The following is a 27,339-nucleotide window of genomic DNA, read 5'->3' on the forward strand; positions in this document are numbered from 1 at the left end:
TTTAGAAGCTTCCTGGTGATTTTTCTATGCAGCCATCTTTCATATCTCTGCAAGATAAAATCACCATGAAGGGTCATAAACCACTGTCAGGGTATTTGACAAGCCCCATAGGTAGTTGTTCCAAGCCAGTAAAAGCATCTTAATTGACCCAAATGACAACAGTTATGTTATAAATATCTAGAATTTATGGCCTGAGAAGGCATAATCAAGTCTTCCATCAGTTAAGTCTGCCTAGGAGAGGCTTGAGGGTTTAAGATAGAGCTGCAAGTCAGGGGAAATCGGATTAGCCTTAACTTTATGACAGACACCAGCTAAGTGGATCTCAGAGCTTTCAAGTTCCTGATCCTCAGGAGTTAAAGGCTGTGGTGTTTCATAGTTGGTAGAAGCCACCCAGTCCCCTCTGTCCAGCTGTCATTTTATTGGCCTTGTAAAGTCTCACATTCACCGTGACAAATCCAAGACCATATACCTGTGAGAGGAGATGTTTTAGATGATGGGCTCTGGAGGAAGCAGGCTAGTGGGGTTAGAGGGTGAAAGCCTGTGTGTTTATGCCCCTGCTTCTTTGGAATGTGCAGAGTCACTGTGAAAAGCAAGTAGATGCTAGTCCCAAGATCCATGTGGGCTGTGAGAAAATGCCTCACTGTCTCTGGAGCCAGAGTCCATGAAATCGAAGGCAGAATTGTAAAATGAGTTTATTCGTCCAAACACTCTGCATAGCCTTCGGATCTGTTGAACGCTACATTAGCTTTTAAATTTTTATTCACTTCCTAATTACTTTACTGGAAGAGATGTGCGTGAATATCAGGTAGAGCTATCACTTTGAAAACAAGCATTTGTCAGAGAAAGGTAGGACATTGGGAAGCCTAATCCAGTCTAGAAAAGAATGACTATTTTAAAGACATTTGATAGCAGAAGTCAGTCACACAGTTGCCCTGGGGACTGACTCACTGACCCAAGGAGGACAGCTATCTTCAAGGTGAAAGAGAAACAGTCTAATCCTGATTCGCAGGCTTCCAATTTGACTCTCACTTGTTTGGCCACGGAGAGCTCATGTTATCTGTGTAATAATGTCATCTATGAAGTCACAAAACTTTAATGAATTTAAGAGCAACCCTTCAAATCCCCAGAGAGGTCATTTGTGTTTGAACTTCAGGGATGAAGCTAACCCCAGATAAATCTGATCCTTTAGTAAGCATCCTAGGTCTCTGGCAGACATACCTAAAACACAGAGGCATCATTTCTCAGGGGAATTCGTTCATCATCTTCTTCCTTCTTTTATTGGTCCAGATACCTCCCAACCATTTGTACATACAATCCTTGCACACGTCCATGTTCTAACAGTTTCTTGGGACCAGTTAGGTTCCAAGTCATGTGCTCCGTTTTTGTTTCTTCTCAAGGGTAGGAACCATAACTTCAGTTGGGAGTATATTTTTATTCAGATTTCCTGTGTACTTCCATACCCTTCAACAGTACCTCTCCCAAATCCGACGCTGCACAGCTCACACTGTGGGAGCAATAGAAAATCTGGAGCTGATTATGAGACGATGAAGCAGGGAGTCGCAGGCATGTGAGAGGATCAGTGTACAAACGCATAAGCCCTGATGCAGCCCAGCCTGCTGCGAAGGACGGCTCGTTTTGGGTTTGAACTCTGCTTACACATTTCAGCCTAATGAAGTCTAGCATTTGCTTTGTGTGGCGCTCGGGGAGCTTTTGGTGTTAACAGAATTCTTTTCTAAAGAAATTCCTTTGGATCTCTTCAGAATTTGTCCTGTTTCCAGGTTCCAATAGGAAAAACATGGACAAGATTTTAATAGAAAAATAGCAGTCCAGGTTTTTCACTTGGCAATCTCCCTCCTCCAGGGCTGCTCAGGCTTGAGTAAATGGAGCAAGCCAGTGTGGTGGAGGAGCTCAGGGTTTTTGTCCCCTGATAGAAGGGACAGGAGAAATGGGGGTTACCCAGGGAAGTCACTGCTGAATGTTGAGCCTGTAGCTAGTGTCTCCATTGAGTTTTCATTTCACTGGAGATTATGTTCAAACTAAAGCCATACGTCATCACATGTGTCCTGTGTCTGCGTCTCTGAGAAGAAAGGAAGCAAGGTCTTCCCTGACATCTCAGACATGGCTCTCTTCCTGTTACTCGGGAGAACGGTGTGTTGGGTTTTTTTTTTTTTTTGTTGTTGTTGTTGTTGTTTTGTTGTTGTTGTTGTTCGTTTGTTTTTTTGTGGGGATGGGGTATTTTGGGTTTTTTTTGGTTTTATTTATTTATTTATTCATTCATTCACTAGTTTCAGTATCTTAACTAATTTCTAAAGACAATATGTCTTAGGGTTATTAGTGCTCTGATGAAACACCATGACCGAAAGCAACTTAGGGATGAAAGAGTTTATTTTGCACGTCCACACTTCCACATCGTAGTCTATCATTGAGGGAAGTCAGGGCAGGACCCTGGAGGCAGGAGCTGATGCAGAGGCCATGGAGGGGGGTGCTGCTTACTGACTTGCTCTTCATGGTTTTGTTCAGCCTGCTTTCATATGGTACGCAGGACCATCAGCCCAGGGGTGGCAGCACCTACTGTGGGCTAAGCCCTCACACATCAATCCCTAAGAAAAATCACTACAGGCTTGCCTAGGTCTCGTTCTTACACAAGCATTTTCTCATCTGAGGTTCCCTCCTCCCAATGACTAGAGCGTATCTCAAGTTAACATAAAACTAGCCAGCACATGGTATATATTTAGTATTAAAATTTTCAAATAATTGGAGTTGGGAAGATGGATTAGCAAGTAGAAGTGTATGTGATCATTGCAACCCACATGCTAGCCTAAAAGAGCCAACTCCCACAAGTTGTCCTCTGACCTCCAGGTACATGTGCTCCCCGGCGCCACCGTGCCACGCACAAATAAATACATTTAGAGTAAGAAATAGTAAATAATTTAGGAGTTCAGTGGCAGAGTGCTTGCCTAGCCCAGCACTGCAAAAGTTAGTCAGTTATCCATTAATTTAAGTCTTTATGTAAGAGAGTCAAATCCCTTCAGATTCATGCAGAGAAATACTAACATTTTGAGGAACTAGTTGTTTTTTGCTGTTATTGTTTAGTGTGTTTGTTTGTTTTTAGCTTTTCTACATGTAGCCTGATGAGAAGCCATGAGATCAGATTATAGAAGTTTTTATAACTGCTCCTGGATGACTGTCTACATCCAGGTGTGCCTCCAATGTCATCTGCATTCTCTCTCCAGCCCTAAAGGATAAACAGGGTACTTGTTAAAATGCCTTCTGTTAGACTCCTAAAGCTCATTATGCTTAACCTCTATTCATCCTACCATTTCTTTAGAAACTCATACAGAGAAAGTCCAAGTTGATAAAAGGTAGCCATTTCGAACCAAATTCCCAAGGAGGCCATGCCCCTATTTCCGGTCTCAGGTCTTCCTATTTTCAAGTGTTTTAGTTCTATTTGATTTTTTTTTTCAGTTTAACCTCAGTAAGTGTAGAACACATGGACTTAGTTAGTTAGTTAGTTAGTTAGTTAGCTGTTAGTTTTCTGGATGATGTGTTGTAAATTAACAGAAACAGCCACTACGGAGAGATGTCATGAGGACCCTCCCCTATCACCAATGTGGGCTTCTGCTCTCACCTGTCACTACAGTCCCTTGACTTAAAGGGTTGGCAGTTTCCTTGTGAGAAGACTTTGGGTGTTTTGCAAGTAATTCTCTGAAGGGAAGTGACCAGTGCTGGGAATGAGCGCTGGGAATGAGCGGCCCACCATTCTTGCTTCCGCCTTTACAAACAACCAAAGTAAAGCTTGGGCTAATGGGTTGTTTTTCTGCTGGCCATACGTTTTAAATCTGAGATTTCTTAGTCATTGAAGGGTTTGAGGCTCAGGCCCTTTTGCCTTTTATTAGAGAACTCACTGAAGTGCAGGCAGACAGAAAACGGTCAAGTGGCCTGCAGATAAACTTGTTAAATCCCTGGGAGTCTTTCCTTCTTGCTCTGGGAGTTTATCATCTTGGTGGAGTTAAAAGGCAATTAGGCCTGTAGGTCCTGGCTGGTTTGTTTATTGGCGTTTTACACATGGGTGTTGAAGAGACAGGGGTCTATTCCCTGCCCCAATCCTGATGGCCAGAGGGGAAGGAGGCCTCAGCACAGCAATGTAGGTCTCCTTGAAAGACAGACTTGGCAGCAGGCTGGAGGAAAATCATTTAAATATAGTACCTGTTCCCCACAATGCTCATTGTTGGTGGGAAATGCAGTCAGCTGGCTCCATGCTGTGCTCTGTTTCCTGGGAAATGGTTTTATGGAGGGGCATTTGATGAAAAACTTCATTCTAATTGTTCGCTGCCCCAAGGTGTTAGTGAAGGTGGGGGCACCCTGGAATGTTTCCCCTCACCCTGGAGTAAACACACATTCAAGAGAGAAGAGGATTGCCAGCAGTTTGGGGTTGGGGGATAGATTTCCACTCAGCCCCCTGCCCTCTGATTCTCCCCACAGTCTCTCTCGCCAAGCTGGACTTGGAAAACTTCACGAAAGGAATCCCAGCATTCTACACAACTCCCTTCTCTCTCTTCCCTGCATGCCCACAGCCTGTAGCCTGCATTCCCGTGAGGAAGGCATTGCAGTCAACTAAAGCTTACACACCTGGTTAACACTCGCCGCCACGCTTCATGACCTGGGTTCAATTCTAGGAACTCACAGGGTAGAAGGGCAGATTGTCCCCCGACTTCCACACATTCACAGTGGCAAACATGTGACTACAGTCTCACATGGACAAACACAAAATAAAAATTAAAAAATTACAGTGGAGAACAATCAATGACATCCCATGTGGACTGTACATGGTCTCTATGTACAGTCCAACACATATGTGCATACGAACCCTAAGAAATGTACATACACAGAATCTCTCTCTCTCTCTCTCTCTCTCTCTCTCTCTCTCTCTCTCTCTCACACACACACACACACACACACACACACACCTAAAAAAGAAACAAAAAAGCAAAAAAAAAAAAAAAGCAAAACCAAAACAAACCTTCCCCCTCAGCCTCCCTCCCTCCCGTTTGGGGAGTCAGGTACATTTGTGTTTGATCTTGAGTTCTCTGTCTAACTTTGTGGGTCCAGTCAATTCCAGTCTTTGTAAAACAAGGACTGACTTGAGAAACTTAAGTGTGCAAAGTGCTTACCATGGCCCATGAGACCATCAGTAGTAGGTGCTATTATACATGTGTTTATCTGTGTGTGTGTGTGTGTGTGTGTGTGTGTGTGTGTGTGTGTGTGTGTATGCGCGTGTGCACAAAACTTAGCTACTTTTAACCTTACCCATGTGGGGTACTACTGAGGTATAGAAGTCCTGCCTGTTAAGAGGAAAATCTTTATTGAAGATACCTAGAATGTAAGTCTGTAGCTTTTCCACGGCTGAGGGCTGTGCTCACAATTAATGGTACGCAGCCACTCCTTATTCCAACCGGGGGTGTTTTCAGAGTTGGCACTCTGCCTCCGTTCTCTCCACTAAAGAAAACACAATAGATAACTGCGCCTTTTATTCCCAATGTGACCTTCCACGTTCTGAAACTAATTTGCCATTGAGTCTTGCCAGCCTCTGCTGGGGGACTTCCTCTGGCTGAGTAATGTGGTTCTGATTAAGGACATCCTATAAGACCCAGGAGGACAGCCTGGGAAGGAAATGGGTCTGAGACAGAGAGAGGAGAGGATTTCTTGCTTGTAGTGGGACATGCATGCCATGTTGAAGACTGGAGGTGTAGAGAATTTCTCCTTAGGAAGACAGAGAGAGAGAGAGAGAGAGAGAGAGAGAGAGAGAGAGAGAGAGAGAGAGAGAGAGCGCGAGCAAGCAAATGGCTGACAAATTGGCATCTTTTATGCAAAGCTGACAGGCAAGCAGGCCTTTAGCAGAAAGAGGATATGCAGAGCCCCCAGGCCAAATGGCAGGCAAGCAGCAGGCTTTTTGAAGTCCCTGCCTGCATGTGACTTCTAACAGCAAGGCTTCAACTGAATGGCCTCATAAAGATAGGAAAACTTACTTTTCAACTCAAATATCATAGCTCAAAAAAGTGGTACATCATTTCCCTCCCTAGTGCACACACTTAGGTAGACTTAGATGCACTGTATAGAAGTGGGCTGCTCTTTAATCCACACTGTTCTATGAACTGGGTTGCAAATGCTAAACTTTGCCTTATTCTACGGAGGCTGAGAGCTCCCCGTTGGGCTCTGGGGGCCTTGACTATGGGTGACTCAGGAACTTGGGAGACACCCCATTTGCTCCCTCTGGCCTGGCAGGGGGTGGGCAGCCATGGCAGGAAAGACAAGGGGGTACTGAGTGGGCAGTGAGAACTCAGAGAACATGGAGTTTCTCTACCAAATACCTAAGAATCGACTAATAGTTGTAACTCTAATATGATTTTCTTGTTAATCTCTGTCAAACCATGAAATCCGATATGTTAACCATGACTAAGCCGTGAAATTTGTCAACTTTGTCTGTAATTTACACGAGCTCTCTATTTTTTTTCTCCTCAAATCCTAACACAAAGTGTAGAACATTACTTCCCAGCATGCTTTTCCCAGCAGGCTGCTGGTATCCTTTGACAAGTAAGAACAGAGGGTGTGCGGTTCTCATGCTGTTTCAGGAACCAAGGACAGATAAAGATAAAACCCGAAAAGGCCAAGTCCTTTATTTTCCTTTGAGGTGATAACCGTGAACATACTACATCTTCTTAGATGTCAGTGAGCATCAATAAACATTCAAATTAGGTTTATGGTTCATGTTAGTGGACATTAAACACTTCCTTAGAAGTGGTAGATTGTTTTTGAGGAAAAAAAAATAATGAGTAAGGCATGCATTATTTCTTGTTTAGCTTCTATTCTAGGCTGAGCAATTGATCTCTTCAGTACATTAGCTATGTGGGTAAAACTGCGTAAGACATTTAACTGCCACCCTGCCCCCAGCTTTTTTTCTGCTTAAAAACTACCAGGGCTTAATCTATTGGTAGCTTTGAAGTCCTAGGAGGCTCAGAGCTGGGCACACCTTTGCCATTGAGGCTATTAACTCTGTTAGGTCTCTTGGTTACCCAGCAAAAGGGAACTTCATAAAACTGAAAGAAAATGTTCTGTGTGTTGTTCGAGTAGCAGCTGGCACTTTAGAGCAGTAGGCAGCCCTAAGAAGTTCTGAGGAGGAAAGGGGAACAACCAGCAAGAAAGAAATGGTGAATGAGAAAGTGGTCAGGCTGGGATGCCATTCTCTTCTGTCCCCGCCAAATGTTTTCTCTTTAACTCAAAGAAAAATGTCCCAGAACCTCCCCAACTGTTTTCTGACCTCTGTGCTGCAGAATCCAGGATCAGATAATCAGATGATTTAGAACTAAGGGCGCTTTGTTGACTTCGGTCACCACATAGCCAGTGCTTTAAAACTTTTTTTTTTTCAAATACAGAATCTTGGGCAGTGCTCCAGAACCTAAGAGAGCCCTTCCCAGAAACCTGGTTGCTGGGTCGGAAGGACATGACCTGTGCAAACAGCCAGGGTGGCCTATTCATTCCCCAACAATGAAGCCAGAGTCCGAGGAACCCAGCGAGTTGCTCCATTGGTCTACTGATGCCCACGGCACCAGCCTTGGCGTTCTGCCTTATAGTTTCTCACTATGACCCCACCCAAACATGGGAGAGGAATACCAAGGCAGAAAACTTAAGGGTTCTTGCCCCACCGTAAGTCTCCTAGACCCTCAAATGGCCCATGAATTACAGGATCTATGGAAAACCTCTCTGCCTCAAAAAAAGATACTCTGCAAAAGACTGGAAATTCGTATATAAGAACTTTGCTATGGAGAGGTTCCACAACTTCTACCAAATGTTCTCAAAGATGTGCATGACCCATCTCAAAGATGGGTCAAGAATGATTTCCCTATAATTTGTGCCCCTAAAAGTCACTTTTCCAGTTTGGATTGTGAGTTGCAAGGTTAACAATTACATCCACTTTAACCTTTCAAGGCAAATGCAGCATATAATCCTTTGAGTGCCTGAGGTCCCAGGCTTGCTTGTAAAACATCAATTGGGTTGTGAATTCCTTATGTTATCTCTGAAACTGAATGCTAACCAGAGCCAGGTCCTGACCATCTTAGAGCCGAGATGCTTCAAATCTATTGAAGTAACTCACTCGGGTTTCTTTGTCACGCTCCCTTTCACTCTGAGTCATGAACAATCATTTCTTGACTTAACTCTGCTTTAGTCTTAGATTAGGATTTACCTGATTTCACAAATTATAGAGGGGCTTGGGAGTGTTAGCGCAATTGACTAGTATACATGAAGCCCTAAGTTACACTGAAAATGTCCACCACTGTAAAAGATGACAATAATAAAAAGTAAACAAACAAACAAACAAAAACCCAAGTTATGGGACATCTGGTTAAATCTGAATTTCAGATGAACAACAAATAATTTTTATCAGAGTCCTTGGGAAGGGAAATATGGGTTGACTACCAGTATATGCATATTTTTCTTGGGGAGTAGAGAGCATGTTCTGTGTGCAGAAGAACTGTGTGGTTCCTTTCCCAAGGCCCACACGGGGACTAATAGCAAGCTATAACTCCAGTTTGAGGGGATCTGAACACCTCCTCTCCTTCTCCTCAGGCACCAGGTACATGCATGTGCACACACATACCTGCAGGCCAAACACTCATAAAAAGTAAAGGTAAATAGAAATAAATGAATGTGCTGGTTGTCAAGAACAGAGTACCTGTGAAACACTGGTCTATAAGAACACCACAGTGTCCTTAAACTCGAAACTTGAGAGGCCTAGCTCCTTTAGAGCTAATCACCAGCCTCTAGAAGCCACTATTGCTTATGGGACTTAGGAGTGAATTGCTGTGGCTTTAGCTAGAACAGTGGGTCTCAACCTTCCTCACGCTGTAATGCTTTAATACAGTCCTTCATGTTGTGATGGTACCCCAACCCTAAAATCATTTCATTGCTACTTTATAATTGTAATTTTGCTACTGTAAAATGTAAATATCTGATACGTAGGATATCCAACATGCTACCCTTACCTGGAGGTCTCGACCCACAGGTTGAGAACTGCTGTGCTAAAACGTCAGACCAAGCTCTTCTCTTTTTCTCTATTGTAAATGTTATTTATCAAAAGATTGGTGGTGGGGTCAATAAAAGAGGCACCAAGGCCTTCAGAGACCCATTGATCCATGTTCTTTGTGCAAATGAGACATGTCTCTTTGTATAATCAGATTTTGTAGCATTCAGTGAAACACGAAGGAGTTGGACAATGAGGAAACAGAAGAATGAGAAAACTGAGCAAGTTGATAGCTGGAGCAGAGGCTGCCTGAGAATCGAGCGGCCTGGGGCAGCCCTTCTATGACTAAACTCTTCTCAGAGCTCTTCACTTTGGGCAATGTCTAGCTAGACAGCTGGTAAGACCCAACCGCCTTCATTCTAGGAAGCCCCAACAAGGCCCAGTCTTCACACATAAACTAACATGGTTCTTCCTACTCACTTAATCATTGCTCAAGACCCTGAGATACACTAGAATCTGTCCCTAGAAGCAAGATCTCTCTGGGGAGCCCCACTTGGCTGCCTTCCTGCTGAACAGAGAGCTAATCAGTTGTCCTCACCAAAGGGAGGAGGAGCTGACTCAAAGGTCTTCTTTCCTGTGTAGCTCAGAGAATCCTGCCTTCTTTTCCCATTCAGACCATTTGTGAGGGAGACACTGTGACCAGTCTACTCTTGATCACTTACAACATAACAAGGCGCTTTCTTAGGAAAAAAAACTCCTATGAAACCATCAATGTTGATGCTTTTAGAAGTCTTCTCCCGCATGTATTCAAATAAGCATGGTGCTAGCCATGTTTGACATTTTTCCCCCTATAAAGTGGGTGACTTTTAGGTCTTTGTTGATGGGACCGTTTTTGTAAAGCCTACCCCAATTTCATGTTTCAGTTAAACTGGAAGTGTAAGGAGTACACCGATAATGTTAAAGTTCTGTCTTCTTTCCTGGAGAGGAAGCCAAAGTCTCTCCTTGTGTAGCTCACCATACAGAGGCCTGGTCTTTGTTTCTGATGCCCTCCTTGTCTGTGCCTCTTTGTGTTTAGGCAGTACAATTTCTGCTAGAAATGTTTTCCCTCCATTCTGGTTCTGAGTGACTCAGTGAGACCCTATGCCTGTGATAGATGACACTATGGCTACCTTGGGGTTTTTTTGGTTTTGATTTTTGGTTTTGTTTTTTAGTTACCTCACCCCAGGGCTATTCGACATGGTTTCTCTAAAGAACTAAGGGAAGTGGCCTCTCCCTCTCACTGAGACCACAGTACTACAAGACATCAAGGTTTTCAAAGATGTCAGTCCTGGTCATTCCCTAAATATTACATTAAAGCAGTGGCCCTCGACTAGTGCTGACCCCGTCCTTGAGCATTTGGTCCTGTTTACTAATATTTCTCACAAGCTGAACAATGGGAGGTACTGGCATCTGGTGGGCAGCTAGGGATGTAAATGCTACACTTTTAATGATTTCAGTGTCCTGAACTCTTCCATCCCATGCGAATTCAGGCATTAGAGAGAACAGGGGTTCAGCTGAGCTGGGCAAAGTACACATCAAGGGAGGTCTTCTCAACTCCAACAGCTGCCGTAACTCTTAGGAGAGACAACTTTGACAAAAGCAGAGGACCAAAAAGTTACAAGGATGTTTAGTTTGTGATAAAAATCATTTTGCAGATTAAAGTCTTTCTTCCTGCCCATAAAATGGTATGTTCTTTAAATAACTAAGAAACAAGCTGCATTTAACTGTGTTGTGGGGAGCAGGGGCAAGATTTTTGCCCATAGCCACACTGCATTCATTCTGTCCTTACCCTCATTTGCAAGTGTATCCAAGCTGGAGGTCGTGACAGCCCTCAACCTTCCTCTGCTGTGTTTTAGAACTGGCCGGTTTTCTAAATGTACTGTCTGCATGAATGGATTCACAGGTCTGTTTTATAGAGCCAAGCTCTTCTGTCTTTGGTCTCCATTTTCTTATTCTCTTCCCGGGGCGAAGATGAGTACTGAGCACCAGTGCTCCCTTCTTTCCACTTGCAACAACAGTGAACAAGAGTGAGACTCCTGGCCAAGAGTTCCATGTGTCTCATTGGCTTGGAATCATGTACTCATCCCTGAAGCAGGGCTGATGTTAGACTGCTAAGAGACAATGATCTGTTACTATGACCTAGTACGCCGTATCCATGAGCTGGAATGGAACAGCCAACAGATATATGCCTGCAAAGGTCGTTGGCGTGAGACAATTAGAAAGAAAAGGGTGCCTAGGATAATAAATACAGCCTAATACACTTACACACGTATGCAAGCACACATGCACGCATGCACACATGAACCCACTCATGCATGCGCTCGTGCTTTACTGCTAGAAAATATGAAGTTTACAGCCCACAGACTTACCGCAGGTCTCTCTCCAACACTGGAGTCCGATGGCTGCCTACCTCAGACATTCTTATGAACCTGTTCACCGCCCTTCTCAGCCACATGGAGAAGCTCCTGTCATGGAGTGATGAAAAATCAATTACTCCCTATCTTAGACTATTGGAAGGACTGTGCAAATACACATAGTGATTGTGACATTAGAACAAACCAATTCCATTCAGGCTCTGTGGCTTAGAGGTATCCGCACTGGCTCCAACCCACCCAAACAGCTGTGCCAGCCTTCTTTCGGAAGCCCGTGTCTAAATTTATCCCAATCTTCATTGTCACAGGTCAGTGTGGGAAATCTTCTGAGGTCAGTGATTGCGGTAATTGGCTTGAAAACGTCTCTGTTAAATGACATAATTGGTTTTAATTATGTAATTATGCCACTTAAAGTGTGGGGGTGAAAGGTTACTCTTATATTTAGCAGTGAGCTCCCCCAAATGAAGCCAGGGGGTTTAAACCTGTGGGTCTTCAAAGTTCTCGGATTTTTCTTTTTCCAGAGGAAAGCCAGAGTGGGCTTGCCTTGGCACTGGTGGCTTAGGGGTGATTATTCTTCATGAGGCAGTGCCAGCTCTGAGCCTGTGTATGGGAGCCTTTGTAAGGAGACGGCCAGAGCTTCCGTAAGACCTCCTTGCGATCTGAAGTTAATGAGCGGTGGGAACTCAACTGTCAGCAATTGAATCTGATTGGGCAGGGTAATTATATGATTGCCCCTGGTGTTTGCACATGTACAGGGATATTTTTATTGGAAAAAAACTAATTGCTTACTTACTTAGTGGAGGGCAAACCTAAACAAACTTGTGTTGTCATAGGTTAAAAAGACATCCTTTCTTTGTCTCTAAAGTAGCTGCTTGCTCCCCCTCTTAGAAGTGAGGGTTTTGTTTCTTTCTGGGTTCAATCAAGGATGTTTTCAAGCCCTATGTTTTATGATAATCTTAGAACATAAAAGCAAGCCGCCGTGGGCTGTTTGCTTCTGGGATGATGACCATGTGCTAGTTGCCTTTTCTTAAACTACACCTTACAAAGGTTTCTTTCATAAAGCACAAGCAGCTAGAACCCTAGAGCAACCACAGCAGCTAGAACCATAGGGCAACATTCAAGCTGCTGGGACGCCCAGGAGCTTTGGTTTTGTTTTCTTTTGGTTTGTTTTGGTTTGTTTTGGTTTGGTTCGGTTGGGTTTGGTTTGTTCCGCTTGTGGAGGCCCCTGACAGCACTGGCTTCATCAGCTGACTGGTTTCTCTTAATTGCCTAAAGGCAAGTGGGAGGGAGGGATTATGTCTGTGGTGAGCTTTTTAGAGATGAGAAACACCAAGGTGAGGAGGCATGAAATGTTCCTTCTGCCAATTCCCAGTGACTTAGGAGGAAGAGTGCACAGTAGGAGAGCCAAAGGAGGACCTTGCTGCTTCTGAGTCAGACCTTTAAACTCAACAACCTCAAAAGAAGCTTAGCAACTTTAGGTGAGCTTTATAGCAGACTCCATACCATGGGTTTCTTCTCACTTCTTATAGAAACAGTGACATTTCCTTTGGCGAGATCCTAGCAGAGGTAGAAATACAACTGGCTTATGGAGAGTGTCTCAGGGTGAGAGCAGCAGATACCAAATCTGGGTGCTCCTGATTGGTGTAGAACCATGAGGCGTCGACTTCGAGGCCCCTGCCCTTGCTTCCCTGATCTTTTGTCTCAGGAATTCTGCATGTGCTGACCCACCCCGATCCTTTTAAGTTTCAGTTTGATATTAAATGCCACTTCTGGGAAACCTCCCCAGACTATTCAGGTACCTCTCTGTTTCTGGACTGGCTGCCTTTGTGCTCCAGGTTCTCAACTCTACTGTCCTGTGATTACCTGCCTCATTGGTCTCCCCGGTACCCAATAAGCCTCTCAAGGGCAGGGCCTCTGTGTGTATCCCCCACCCCTCTTTCCACCCGGAGCCTGGCATAGTGCTTGAGTGTGTGGAGTGAAGAAACGAGAGGAAGGATGCTTGCTGGGGGTTTCGGGGAGCTGCGTGTGCTGCCCGCTGGTTGCCAGCCCCTGCTGTTAATACTGCTTTCTTGTCGCTTACGGTTTTCATTGCCCTAGATGATCCAGCTCTGTCGGAGGCACGCGTAGGCACAGCCAAATCTCATGCTGTACATTGATCACCTGTCCAACCTTTGCCTAGAGTGCGAGCCCCCAGTTCCTTCAAGAGATCCAACTTTACCTGTCTGTACAGAAGAAGAGGAGGAGGGAGACAGCGGGGAGGATCCGGTGGCCTTGTGACATCGGAGCGGGTCCAGTGTTCACTTTTACCCTTTTGGAGGTGGGTAACAGTAGTTAATGTAGAGTGCTGGGGTTAAGAGAGAGCGAATAATGACTTTGGATTTGGGGACTCATTTGTACTTCACTTTTTTGGACTGGAGTATACGGATTATACTCTATTTTTATATTCATAGCCATACTGTTCCATGATTCCCATCATCCTGGACTGTTGATCCAAGCCCAGCAAACACACACTATAACTTACCGCAGTGCTCCCTTGGTAGCTGCACCATTTCTGCATCTGGCTATGCTGTAGAGAGGACGACCACTTGTCAGTGCTACATTGACTGTTTTCTCGCCAAGGCCCTTTTTGTTTCAACCTTCCAAATGATGTCATACTAGAGAGGTCCTAAGTTCCTATTGAGTAGATGTCATTTCACTCAAAAACACCCCTCCGTGTTTAAGTGCAGACTTGCCCAAGCCTGAAACGTGTCTAACCAGCTTCTTCCTTGAAAAAAATCAAAACATGAACCCATGACACTTCGAGCCTCAGCCAACTGAACCCCTAAACTCTGAACTGTCCTTGAATGTTAACTGCTCATTTTTGACTGGCCCACAATACCAATTTCTGGGTAGATTGACCTACCCTTTTCATGTGGGAACCACAGCTCCACCATACAGAACCAAGTAAACTCATTAGAGGCTGCAAGTCCTTGGCTGTGGTTTCTTGGGTGGCAGGCTGCACCCAGCTTTCCCCTGCATTCCTTTGTTATGTCTCTTTAATGTCCCCATATTCTATGTCTCATTTACTTTGCAGTTTTGAGATTAGCAAAATATGCTCCCGAGTTTGACATCCTAAATGGTTCTTCTAGGAAAGCACTTGCAGGCTACTTTGTTGTATAGTTTGTGTGTTCACAGACATCATGCACTTAGAGTCAAATAGCATGGGCCATGATGATCTTTATATCTAAGTTCTCAGGAAAGTTTAATTTGACTGTTAGTTTTGGAATAGTACCAAGGGATGGATCACCACCTCATGCCCCCTCTAGATTGAGTCAGTTAATAATGCCTACACATGTAAATCACATTCTTCTGCAAATATATGTGAATGACATTTAATATACAATGAAACTAGGCAGTGCAGTCTCTGAAGGGTCTTGTCTTTTCTCATCACTATGATGTTTCCTTTCAGAATACTTCTGTGTGGGGCATGTTTGTTCCTTTGCTGTTGCCATCATAGAATTTCACAAAGTGAATAATTTGGAAAAGAAGAGGAGTAGTTAGAGTCAGTTGTTACTGTTCTAGTCACCGTCAAATGACTGTTTAGCTCCACCATTCTGTCTTACACAGTATTTATGTCCCTCCTTAGCCAATTTATTCACTAGACTTAACACAGGTGCAATGCTTCCCTGTATCACATGGGAATGCCTCAGATAAATCTTTAGACTCACCTGGATCTAGTGATTCTGAAACTTTCTGGGGCCCAGCAACCTGAGCTTGGAGGTATCTTTGGTGCTCATATGTACACAAGGCTATCAAAGCAATTAGTTCTACCAGTTTGTGTTGTGGGGACATTGAAGGGACCTAACCAAGTACTCTTCTCCAGCAGCTTGATCTCCATCAACGCATAAAGCATAAATTCATCAGTCAGATAAGCAGAGTAATCTTCAAATAATGCAAATTATAGGACGGACTCACTCCCTAAACTCCTCCAGGTGGTTTCGTTTTGTTCTTGTAACGAGTATGAGGGTTTGCCTGTCCTTCGGGGCCTGCCATGCTCCTCTGCCCCACTTCCGTCTGTTTCCCATACCATTTGCTCACTCTTCTGATGCTCTCAGCATTACCCCAGCCTTTCTTTTTGAGACCCTAAAGCGTGTGTCTACGTGCAGTACAGCAGCAGCAGCAACAGCAGCATAGAAGCAAAGGAGGAATCAGAGACCAGCAAAGCACCATGATGGTCTTTACCTCTTTTTCATGAAGTAGACTAGGCCCAATCCCTTTGTTCCCGTTATACATTCATATACAAATATAGAGATAGACAGATGCACTCATATAACGGTATAAAGGTTGGCTTTATTAGCCTCATTGAGGCTAATTGTCAAGTCATGAAGAACATAGGAAACATAGTGGAGCTCTTCTTAGTCTCACGAGTTTTATTGGCCTCATTGGTATCTCATGAGTGAGTTGGCTAAGTAGGAGCACTAGGAACTGAATCAATGGGCAGGAGATCCCACTTCGAAATCACGTCACACTGTCAGATAGACACAATGGGTGGAGCTAATAAAGGATTCTCGCCATTTTAATTTATTTTCAGTAAAAATGATGACTACCACATCTGCTTAGAATTTACTTTAAAAAAAACAAAAACAAAAACAAAAACAAACCTATGTGTGTGGACCTTCACAGCATTAAAGAAACATGTACTTTGGGAATAAAGCATCCAGTTGGATTTTTATAGAATGTAAAAAATATATCTTGGGATTCTTTTTAACGAGAAAAATTAACATTTGGCTTGTCGTTTAGAAGGCAGATTGGATTCCACGTCTCAAATTGAGCTGGGGTTCTTGAAGACCTAGACCTTTGGCATCTGAGGATAAGGACAATGAATTTAGGTGTGTTTCTTTTTGAGTCTTCCCAACTATGTATCCATAGGAACAGGCTATTGCTCTATGAGTGCAGCACCCCTGGTTTTGGACATCACGTGATCATCAGGATGGTCCTTATTTGTGATCTACAAAAGACCAAGGAGTCAGTGTGAGCTGCAAAGAGGGAGAATGAGCCACGGGCTTAGGGAAAGTATGGCTTCCAGTATCCCCTGAATTCCCTCCCTGGGAAGAAGAGAGTCTCCTCAGTACCTTAAGCCTCCTCAAGGGGATATCGGGGGAGGCTCACTATTGCTCAAGTATAGCCAGTCCACTCCTCTGCATGGTAATTCCAGATGAGCAAAGCAGACCTGCCATGACTCTACTGTCTGAGTACTCGGCTGCAGCTGCGCGGCTTCCTGTACGTAGTGGTTGTACGTAGTGGTTGCTTTTCTGTTGCTGTGATAAGACACAGTGTCCAGGACAACTTAGAGAGGGAAGAGTTTATTTTAGCTGATAGGTCCAGAAGAATAGGAGTTAGTCAGGGCAGGAAGGCATATCAGCACGTGACAGGCAGGGCAGCAGGAGCAAGGAGCTGAGAGCTGACATCTTATAATGCAAGCCCAACTCAGAGAGAAGGGGTATGAGGCTTTTGATCTCAAAGCTCAGCCCCAGTGACGTACTTCCTCCAACAAGGCTCTACCTCCCCTAAACAGCACCCATGACTAGAAACTGAATATACAAATAGGTGAGCATATGGGAAGATGTCCTAAGTCAAGCCATTACAGTCCAGTATCCAACTGAAACATACTCAAGTCATATCAGCTAAAAGCTGGACTGAAATGGTAGCAGGAACAGATGCTAGCATCCCCTTCTACATGATGGGTAGCACTTCCAGCCTTGCTGTCTTCTGAAGACCATAGATCTGCACCCCTCAAAGCCACCTGTTATTTGCTTAGTAGATCCTTATGGATGGTTTTTATTGCTTTATGCCAAAGTATTTCTAGTGCTTGTCTCTTTTCCATGTGCCTTCTATCCCCTACACCCATGTGTTCTCCATCTGCGTGCGCTTATCTCTGCTCTGCTCAGTTTGGGCCTTGTCTGCTGGAGCATCTCTTATCTTCAGGTTCTTGGTATCTAATTCCTGTATCCATCCATCATCTAGGAGAGCTAGATTACATCTCCATCTTCTAGGATAAATTTACAAATTTACAACTACTGTCACAACCTCTTCTTCACTATTTTCTAATGATTCAGCCAGTCACTGCCTTTAATCCTGGCTCTGGTCCCATCACTGCCTTTTTAATGGTGGTAAATGATAGACACCTTCTTCTGTTTTCCATCTTGGAAAACAACTGAATTAGCCCCCCCATAAAAGCATTGTCAGCAACAGGGAAACTGAGTCCCAGAGATGGATGTGATGTACCAGCAGTCACGTTGTTGGCTCTTGGTAGGGGTAGAACAGGGCAAGGCTGGCTTCATCCCCACAGCTCCCAATAAAGATCAGACCTGAGGAGCAAAAGACATAAAAGTCACCCTTACTGCCAAACTAACCAACACTTCATACATATGAAGATGAGTATAATAATTGAGACTTACCTAGGTCGGACTGATTCCTGCTTTTTTGTATGTTGTGAAGATCTTCTCAAGAAGCCATGGTATCAGAAGTAGGGTAACAAGGAGAAAGCTTGAAACAGAGGTGTTTTAGTTGGGGACTGTTTTGTCTACCTCTGGCATAATTATAATTAGCAATTTTCCGAGTCATTTTTTGCTTGCCATAATTCAAAGTTTGGGGAGCAGGCCTGTGTTCTCATTATCCAAAGGAGGAAAGACATGGATAATCATTGTATTACTGAGCATAACCTTCTCACAGAATTATCCAGTCCAAAATGTCAACAGCACTGGCATTTGAAGACTCTGTCTTGAAGAAAATACAGTCTGCCTTTTATATAAGTATCTCCTCACCTGATATCTGAAGCTCTTTGGAAGACACACACACACACACACACACACACACAGGCACATGCACACACACACACACACACACACAGGCACATGCACATGCACACATACATGCACGGGGTGGGGGAAGCATGCACAGTCAGCTCTAAACCATGACGATATTGTGTGGCAGTTTCTCTACTATGTGTATAGACAATATTGTGACTTCTAAAAATGGAGAACATTTCCAACTTTAAAGACAGCATTGAAGAATATTACTGAATATCTTTGCTGTCTTTGCTTGAATAAAAAAGCAGGGTTAGACTGTAGGAAACTCTTGGGAATAGCCCTCCAGCATTTTCTGATGTTTAAGGAGAGTCACCATCAAAATAGCTCTGCTTCTGGATTCAGAAACCAATATAAGGCTTGTTCATACTCTTTGGATATTCAACTATCTAGAGGTCTCCTTGGCTCCCACCTGTGGCCATGGTGTTAGAACAAATCTGACTAGCAGACATTTATGATGGAAAATTTGCATTCTAGAATAGTTGCTTCTGAGGAAGAAGAGTCAGGCTAGAGAAAAATGTCCCAGACAATCTGTCCCTTTATTATCCATGTTATCTTGACCACCCTTCCAGCATCTATCCCCATCATCTTCTTGAAGTCTCAGTCAAAAGGCCACTTAACAAATACATGTTATATTGGCTGGGATTGTTATAGCTATACTTTAGTAAGGAGCAGATTCAAAGGAACATTAAGAGACATTTCATCTTAATGGTAAATCTCCAGAAGAGACCCAGAGGACAGCTTAATAAAGTGACTGCTTAGGCTTTATGGTTGTTTTGCAATGCCATGAATAGGTATGTAGGCCTTACACAAGGTAGGCGAGAATTCCACCCTTACCAGTATTTACAACCCTTAGGTGTTCTGAGACAAAGCCTCAGTATGTGACTCAGTCTGGTAATCAGGCCTCAAACTTGAAATCCTCCCGCCTCAGCCTCTTGTATAAAGGGGTTACAGGTGGATTACACCATGCCCAGGTTTCGTTAGGAAAACTTGGAAACTAATACAAAGTAGCTATGAGTGCATTTTGTTAAGGCCAGAAATCTTATGAAGGTTGTTAGAGTTTACTGTATTTAGTAGGCTAATGATCTCATTAGTCCCTGTTGCAGCTTCTGAAGTACATAGCAACATTATAACTGTTTTGTAGGCTTAGAGGCAGACAAGCAATTTGTCTAGAGTGACACGATGATTCTTCCTCCTCCTCCTCTAACCATTGGTCTGGCATCATCACATACTTCTGATTTTGAGTTATCAAGCTGTTGTTCTACACGCCATCCTTTCTGTTTTTAATTGGGCAGTACAGTCATGGTGCTGGTGTGTGGCTGTTTTAAGAAACAAATGCATCGATTTTAATTGATTTGACAAGGTCTAATATCTAGATAGAATTAACAGAACAGGTTAGTGGAAAAGAAACTACAAGTTGTCTTCTGTGTCTGCATTTGAAGCCTCCAGCAAGGCAGGATGCGATACAATGAAGGGATAGAGGCCACGTGGGAGAAACATCCAAGAATCAGATTCTTCAGTTACTATGATAGAGCTTTAAACAGGCAACATGGCTTCTCATGGTATCAGGTAGCTGCTGCCACATGGAAATCATAGTTTAATCATTTACTCAACAGATAATTATTTGGCACCTACAACATACTTCAGGCATGATGACAGATTCACTCACCATTTCTTCTTGAAAATGCATCACAGATAATCTTATGGCACAATATAGGTTTTGAAGTCTTTGAAGAGCTAGGACCACCACAGGCCACAGAGAGACGGGTAGGGTAGGCATTTGCAAATGTTCACTGAGGATCTATTATGTGCAAGCCTTCAAGCCAGGGGATAAATATTGCAAACCACTTCCATTTCAGTAAGACTGAGTGCAGTAAATGAGGAAGTAACTCAAGATGGCAATGCCTTGAGTAAGTTACAGGAAGAAAGCACAGCAGAGTTACCAAGAAGCAAATGGGCCTAAGCTGGTCAGAAGTGGTTTTTATGAAGAGCTAGAATACAAAGACATACCTTGGGAAATGAAATTTGCTTTCCAGACTGAGAACTGTGTGAGTTGATCTTAATGTGTGAAGTTCTAAACTTTAGTATTCTTTCTTCATTTTTTTTTTTTGTTCTTTTCGTTTGTTTTGACTAAGCCTGCCCGTGTATCCCAGGATGACCTGGGATTCGTTATACACAGCATTGGCTGACTTTTAATCCTTCTACCTCACTCTCCTGAGTACTGGGATTATAGGCATGTTCTAGCACAGCCAGGATACAGTTTTAAAACAGTGCAGGTGTCAAGTATATTGTTCTGTGTCTTAGGATGTGTTGACACAGTTCAGTGTCACTCCGTATGCATGTGAAGATAATGCATATTTTTCTATTAAAATTACTAAATTATGTGACTGAAATCTTACAAATCCCCATTAGTGCCTTCATCATTAATTGCTCAGTTTCAGGGAGACATAAAGTGAAAGTGTTCAAAATGGTTGAGGTTCTTGATGATTTTTTTAGTAATCCTGTCAATTTTGATTTCTTTATTTTAGAGTGTACATTACTAGGGGTAGGAGTCTTGTCTACCTACCATCGCCACTCTTCCTGACTGGTCCTTAAATCACCCTTTCTCCCTATTGATGCCTTTAGCATTAAACTTTATCTAATAACGTTGCTGATGTAACATCATTTTGGTTTGTATATGTGTTTCCATCTTCATTTTTCTAGGCTTTGTCTTTCAGTGGTCTTTTTTTAATGAATAGTTTTTAAGAAAAATTACTTATGTCTCTGTCTTTTAGTGGCTAAATTTAAGCTATTCATGTTTATTGTACAGTATTTTGCACATTTTACTTAATTTTCTTTTCTTCTTTTTCCTGCTTTACTGCCCTGTTTGAGTTGATGGTGCTTTCTTAGCTTTCTAATTTCCCTTCTATTGGTCCTGAAGTTACATGGTCTTTCTTTTTAGTAGCTTAGATAAGATCTAACACAGAATTTGGCAACTATCTCCCCCGTCCATTGATGTTCTTAAAACACTCTTTATGGATCTTCTCTAGTATTCTGGTTCCCCATGCCTCCCTTAATAGTGAGAAGTATAAATGAAAGTGTAAAACATGCTCATCACAATGATTGTATCGAAGAGTATAGATCCCCAACATTCCTTTCCCAAGGCCTTCTTGCCTGAGGCTTACTTGTAATAAAAAAAAATGACACAGTCATGGATCATGCATGGGCCCTTTGCAGTTCTGAGCAAAGTGACTTGATTTCTTCTGCTGCCCTTCCCTTTGCCTGCATTCGAGCTTTTATAAGTGATGATAAACATTGAATAGCTCCTGTAAAGCTACTGAATTGTCAGTTTTTATATAGCAGAAAGCACTGACATTTTCATTAGATCCTGGCCACGAGAAATGTCCAGCTTTCATCAGAACAGATTAGTTTAGTTCTAAGCAAAGTCTTAATGTGCTGCCTATGGGGGAACTCTTTCATTCACCTGCTCTTAAACAGAAATGTCTTTGCTCAGCCACGGTTTTTCTTTTGAGAAATGATTTATAAGGGAACTTTTCACCTCCTCTTCTCTCCTTGTCTCCAAAACAATAAGAGTGGCATTGAATCTTCGAAGAGCTTTAGTTAGACAGAAACAATTTCAGCCTAAGTAAGACTGCAGAGTCATCTGCAGAAGACAACGATGCTCTTAATCCTCTATTTCGTCTCAGTCCTGCTGAAGATAAGCAGTCACATCTGTCTCTCCCCTCAATCTCTCAGCTGACATTTAAACAGATAACTTGATTTTCATTAATAAACTCCCTTGTATATATTACCAGACAAAGCATTTAAACAGCCAGGTCTTTCTAAGAAAATAAGAAAAGGGAGCCCTTTTATCTTCCAATCATTGCATTAGATCTGTAAAACATAACAAATTTTCATAAAAAAAAAAAACGTGGAGTCATCACAGTTTAACAAGCTGGAATGTGTGTGTGCTGAAAGGCAGACTTGTCTCAATATGATTGGGATTGGATATGAACTTCCCTGGTATCAACATATCTGCAATTTATGGCAAGACTGGTTATTTGTTCATTTTCAAAGCACCTCTGTGATGGCTTGTTGAATGTGTGTTTGCTTCATCCCCTTGAGGCAGTCTGTGTGTCAGAGAGGCACAGCTCCATCCAGCAGAGTCAGCATGTGTATTCTGGGGTGTAAGACCTGTGTGTTCACAAATGAACTAATGTATGCTTTCTTTTTCTCATCTGCAAATACCAAAAAAAAGAAACCAATGCTTTAGACTTGATGTGGCCATTAAGTAAGGTAATTTCTGTAAAGTGCACAACACAGAAATTGGTTCATAGAACATGTCTTTCCAGTATCATCATCTGATGATGGTGATGGTGGTGGTGGTGGTGGTGGTGGTGGTGGTGGTGGTGGTGGTGGTGGTAGTGGTGGTAGTGGTGGTGAAGATGATGATGATACAAGACAAAGAGTTTGGCATCATTGGGATACTGGCGAGGAAGAAGATAATAATGGCAACGATGGAGGTGCTAGGAATGAGAATATTCACAGTGCTGGAAATAATCCAGATGAAGATGCTAAAGAAATGCAGGGAAGTTATCATGTTATCAAAGACTCTGAGAAAAGTCACTTTGTCCATAGTCTCCAAGCTTCTATTTGGACAATTCTGATCACTGCAAGGTCTTCATAACCCAAATTCTACCACAGAGAACAAGTCACAGAAACCGTGCTCAGTCATCAGAAAGCAGATTCACTTCTAAAATGCTGATTATTGGTCTGTGTCATTTGCTCCTCATCGCATATATCTCCCTAAACCTTGACTATTATGATATCGGGCATTTTGGAACTCTGTGTCCTTAGACACTCCTCTGTAATATCTTTGCCCACCCTTTTTTCTAGAACCCCCTGGATATATGTGGTAAGATAATACTGAGAAGCCAAGGCCAGCATCAAGGTAGGAAGGGTAGAATGGAGCATAGTGTCACTGAGACAAAACAGGGAGATGGTTCATACAGTGGAAGCTTTGAGTATAGAAGTAAGGATGAAGAGGGCTGGGGAAGCCCTTATTCTGAGCCACACAGTCTAGGACCAACCCTGTTAAGCAGTGGAGTTACAGGCACTAAGGAAAGAAGCCGAGGAAACCATTAAGAAGCAACACTTGTTTTGCTACGGGAGAATGATGTCTCTCTGTGGGCCAAGAGGAAGAACCAGAGGAAGCTGAGAGTTAATGTTCAAATGGGAGAAGAGGCAGAAAGAAAGGAGCTCATCGCCTCTAAAGTACATGCGATGTTCCCACATCCCTGTCTGGTAAAGCTAAGGACATGGAACTATTACCCAGTGAGGTTTTTCTTGGTTGCTCTTGACCCTCTTAAAAATCAGTTGACACTTGTTACAAAAAGAAGTGTCCTGAAGATAGTAGAGCCTGGATTAGACATGAAAAACAGCCCCTTAAGTAACAGGAAGATAATCAGTCGTGAATAAACTTGCCAAGATCCTTGTGAGGGGAAACTATTTCTGCATCCCTACTTCCAATTCGCTTCCTACTATTGTGCTGGGATACTCAGTAAACTGTAGGTACCTTGACACCCAACATCTGGCTCTCAGTACTCCCACATCCCTCATATCCTCTGTCTGTCTGTCTGTCTATCTGTCTGTCTGTCTCTCTGTCTGTCTCTCTGTCTCTCTGTCTCTGTCTCTCTCTGTTTGTCTCTCTCTGTCTCTCTCTGTCTCTCTCTGTCTCTCTCTGTCTCTCTCTGTCTCTCTCTCTCTCTCTCTCTCTCTCTCTCTCTCTCTCTCTCTCTGTCTGCCTGTCTCCCATCTCCACCTTTGCTTAGATAGCAAACACAAGTCACCCAGAGAGCTGATATATGCTGAGATGTGGCCATGGGCCAGGCATTCTAGGACCTTATTCTACCCTGAGTGGAAGGAGCAAGAGGATCATGAGTCAGGGTCATGACATGTAGTTTGAAGCCTAATTGGCCAATCGATTCCTGTGCCTTTCTGTACTGTAGGATGACATTATATCTTGCTTACTTGCCATTATGTAACCAGCATGTTATCCAAAACCACACATTCATGAGATGCTTGTAGGTCTTATCTGAAAAGTGAAAGGAGAGAGAGAGAGAGAGAGAGAGAGAGAGAGATATCAATCTAATGGTCCAACGTCAACTGCCAGTGGCAGATAGAAGGGGCTGCTTTCAGCCGAGCTGTGTAGGAACAGGTCAGAACTTTTTGATTTTAAGCTTCTTAATGTCTATGCCTGGAGTTTGCCTTCAGATCAATGTGCTTATGCCTACAGCAATCTGATCTGAAGTCATTTCAATGTTTCTCACTCCAGTTGTTGAGAACAAGTGCACTTTGTTATCACAGACAAGAAGTTGAGGTCTTGGTAAGAGAGAATGGGGCAAAGAAGGAAGCTAAGTCTACCTGTCCTACACACTGTCCTTCTCCTGGCTGCCCTGCCCTTCCCTAGCTTCCTTGTTGACAGTACCATCCCCAGACAGCAATGAGGAAACATGTGCTCCAAGGTACAGACAGGGGAGACAGGGCATATATAAAGGCTCTCTGGCATGCCTATGGACTATGAGATCCCATGGGGTGCGGGTTTCAAAACAGAAGCTTACTAATAAAGATGCTTATCAGCAGCTGAGAAAAATGGAATGAACAGTCATGTCCCCAGGAATGAGGACATGGAGACAGTGCCTGGGACACTTTCTCCACATACACAGCTTTGCTACTCTCTCCCTGGAGAGGCCTCAGCAGGACTTATCCAGGAACTTCAGGAACCTTGAGGAAGACTTGCCCGGTACCCTACCTATTGGCTGTGTCTGTTTGAACCCCAATTCCATCCCTTCCTGGCACAATAGAGCACATGTAAGGAGGCTTACCTGGCAGTCCTTGGCAGATGGAATTGGATAGTAGACACATTATCCCTCTCTAGACCCGTTTTAGGACAACATTTTACAGATACCCATATTTTCTATAAACGTTCTTCTGAAAAGGCTTTAGGGACAAACAGCACAGTGTGTGTGTGTGTCTTTAAAAGGTGTATGGGAACTGAACTGGTCACACAGCTCCCTGCACCCAAATCCCATGGGGGAGTGAGCTGAACTCCCAGAAGTACGGACAATTCTGAGGGCTCAGGGGAGATACATCTTCTCACAATCGTGACCCAAGAGGAACTTGCATAGTGACCTTTGGATACAGGAATATAGGATCAGTCAGCAGCAGGAACCTGATGGGTTCTGCCGGTGCCCAAAACTGAATTGAACAGGTCCCACAGCTCCCTGCATCCAAATCCTGTGGGGGAGAGAGCTGGACACTCAGAAGTAGGGACACTCCTGAGAACTCAGAGGAGACTACTTTCTGCCCACATTCCTGACCAAGAGGAAACTGCCTAGTGTCATCCGTGCCCTCTGAGCACAAGGGCCAAGGAGCAGTCAGGCTCAGGACCCTTCGGGATTCTGCCTGCACCTAGAGCTGAAAGCCAGTCCCCAAGAAAGCCTACACCCCTGAGAGCAGAGGTAAGACCAACTCTTCTGTGCCAAGCAACTCGCCGGCAGGCTTCTGGTAACACAAATCCAGGAGCAGCTCTCTGTTCCCAGATCTGGCTGAAAGAAAACAGGTCTACGGGAGCACTGACACACAGGCCTACAGGAGAGTTAAGCCACTGTCAGAGACAGCAAGACAAGCTAACACCAGAGACAACCTGATGTCTAGAGGCAAGTGCAGGAATCTAAGCAACAGAAACGAAGAATACATGGCATCACCAGAGCCCAATTCTCCCACCAAAACAAATACTGGATATCCAAACACTCCAGAAAAGCAAGATTCAGATTTAAAATCACATCTCATGATGATGATAGAGGACTTTAAGGATATAAATAACTCCCTTAAAGAAATACAGGAAAACAGAAGTAAACAAGCCTTGGAAGAGGAAAGACAAAAATCCCTTAAAGAATTACAAGAAAACACAACCAAACAGGTGAAGAAATTGAAGAAAACCATCCAGGATTTAAAAATGGAAAAAGAAACAATAAAGAAAACACAAAAGGGAGACAACACTGGAGTTAGAAAACCTAGGAAAGAGATCAGGAGTCATAGATGCAAGCATCACCAACAGAATATAAGAGATAGAAGAGAGAATCTCAGAGGCAGAAGATACCATAGAAAACATTGACACAACCATCAAAGATAATGTAAAATGCAAAAGGCTCCTAGCCCAAAACATCCAGGAAATCTAGGACACAGTGAGAAGAACAAACCTTACTAAGGATAATAGGTATAGAAGAGGGTGAAGAAGACTCCCAATTTAAAGGACCAGTAAATATCTTCAACAAAATTCTAGAAGAAAAAGTCCCTAACCTAAAGAAAGAGATGCCCATAAATATACAAGAAGCCTACAGAACTCCCAATAGATTGGACCAGAAGAGAAATTCCTCCTGTCACATAATAGTCAAAACACCAAACACACAAAACAAAGAAAGAATATTAAAAGCAGTAATGAAAAAAGGTCAAGTAACATATAAAGGTAGACCTATCAGAATTACACCAGACTTCTAACCAGAGACTATGAAAGTCAGAAGATCCTGGGTAGATATCATATAGACCCTAAGAGAACACAAATGCCAGCCCAGGCTACTATGTCCAGCAAAACTCTCAATTAACATAGATGGGAAAACCAAGATATTCCATGACAAAACTAAATTTACACAAGGTCTTTCTAAAAATCCAGCCTACAAAGGATAGATGGAATATCCAAACACAAGAAGGGAAACTACACCTAGAAAAAGCAAGAAAGTAATCTCCTTGCAACGAAACCAAAAGACGAGAGACACACAAATATAATTCCACCTCTAACAACAAAAATAACAGGAAGCAACAATCACTATTCCTTAATATTTCTAAATATCAATGGACTCAATTCCTCAATAAAAAGACATATACTAACAGACTAGATATGTAAAGAGGACCCAGCATTTTGCTGCATACAGGAAAAACACCACAGAAACAAAGACAGACACTACCTCAGAGGAAAAGGCTGGAAAACAACTTTCCAAGCAAATGGTCCAAAGAAACAAGCTGGAGTAGC

At 43.2% G+C, this 27,339-nt stretch overlaps 1 protein-coding gene across 23 annotated transcripts in view; it reads left to right on the forward strand.

Moving 5' to 3' along the window:
• The window catches only part of Erc2 (ELKS/RAB6-interacting/CAST family member 2), an 860,589-nt gene that overhangs the window by 752,656 nt on the left and 80,594 nt on the right, over window positions 1-27,339 (forward strand). For 6 of the 23 annotated variants that reach the window (XR_015639292.1, XR_015639294.1, XR_015639293.1 and 3 more), the window contains one exon: window positions 13,525-13,744. The gene's annotated coding sequence lies outside the window, so the exon portion shown is untranslated. 23 annotated transcript variants of the gene reach the window in all.

The sequence above is a fragment of the Rattus norvegicus genome, chromosome 16 (genome assembly GCF_021556685.1).
Source record: "Rattus norvegicus strain SHRSP/BbbUtx chromosome 16, alternate assembly SHRSP_T2T, whole genome shotgun sequence".
NCBI classification, from domain to species: Eukaryota; Metazoa; Chordata; class Mammalia; order Rodentia; family Muridae; genus Rattus; species Rattus norvegicus.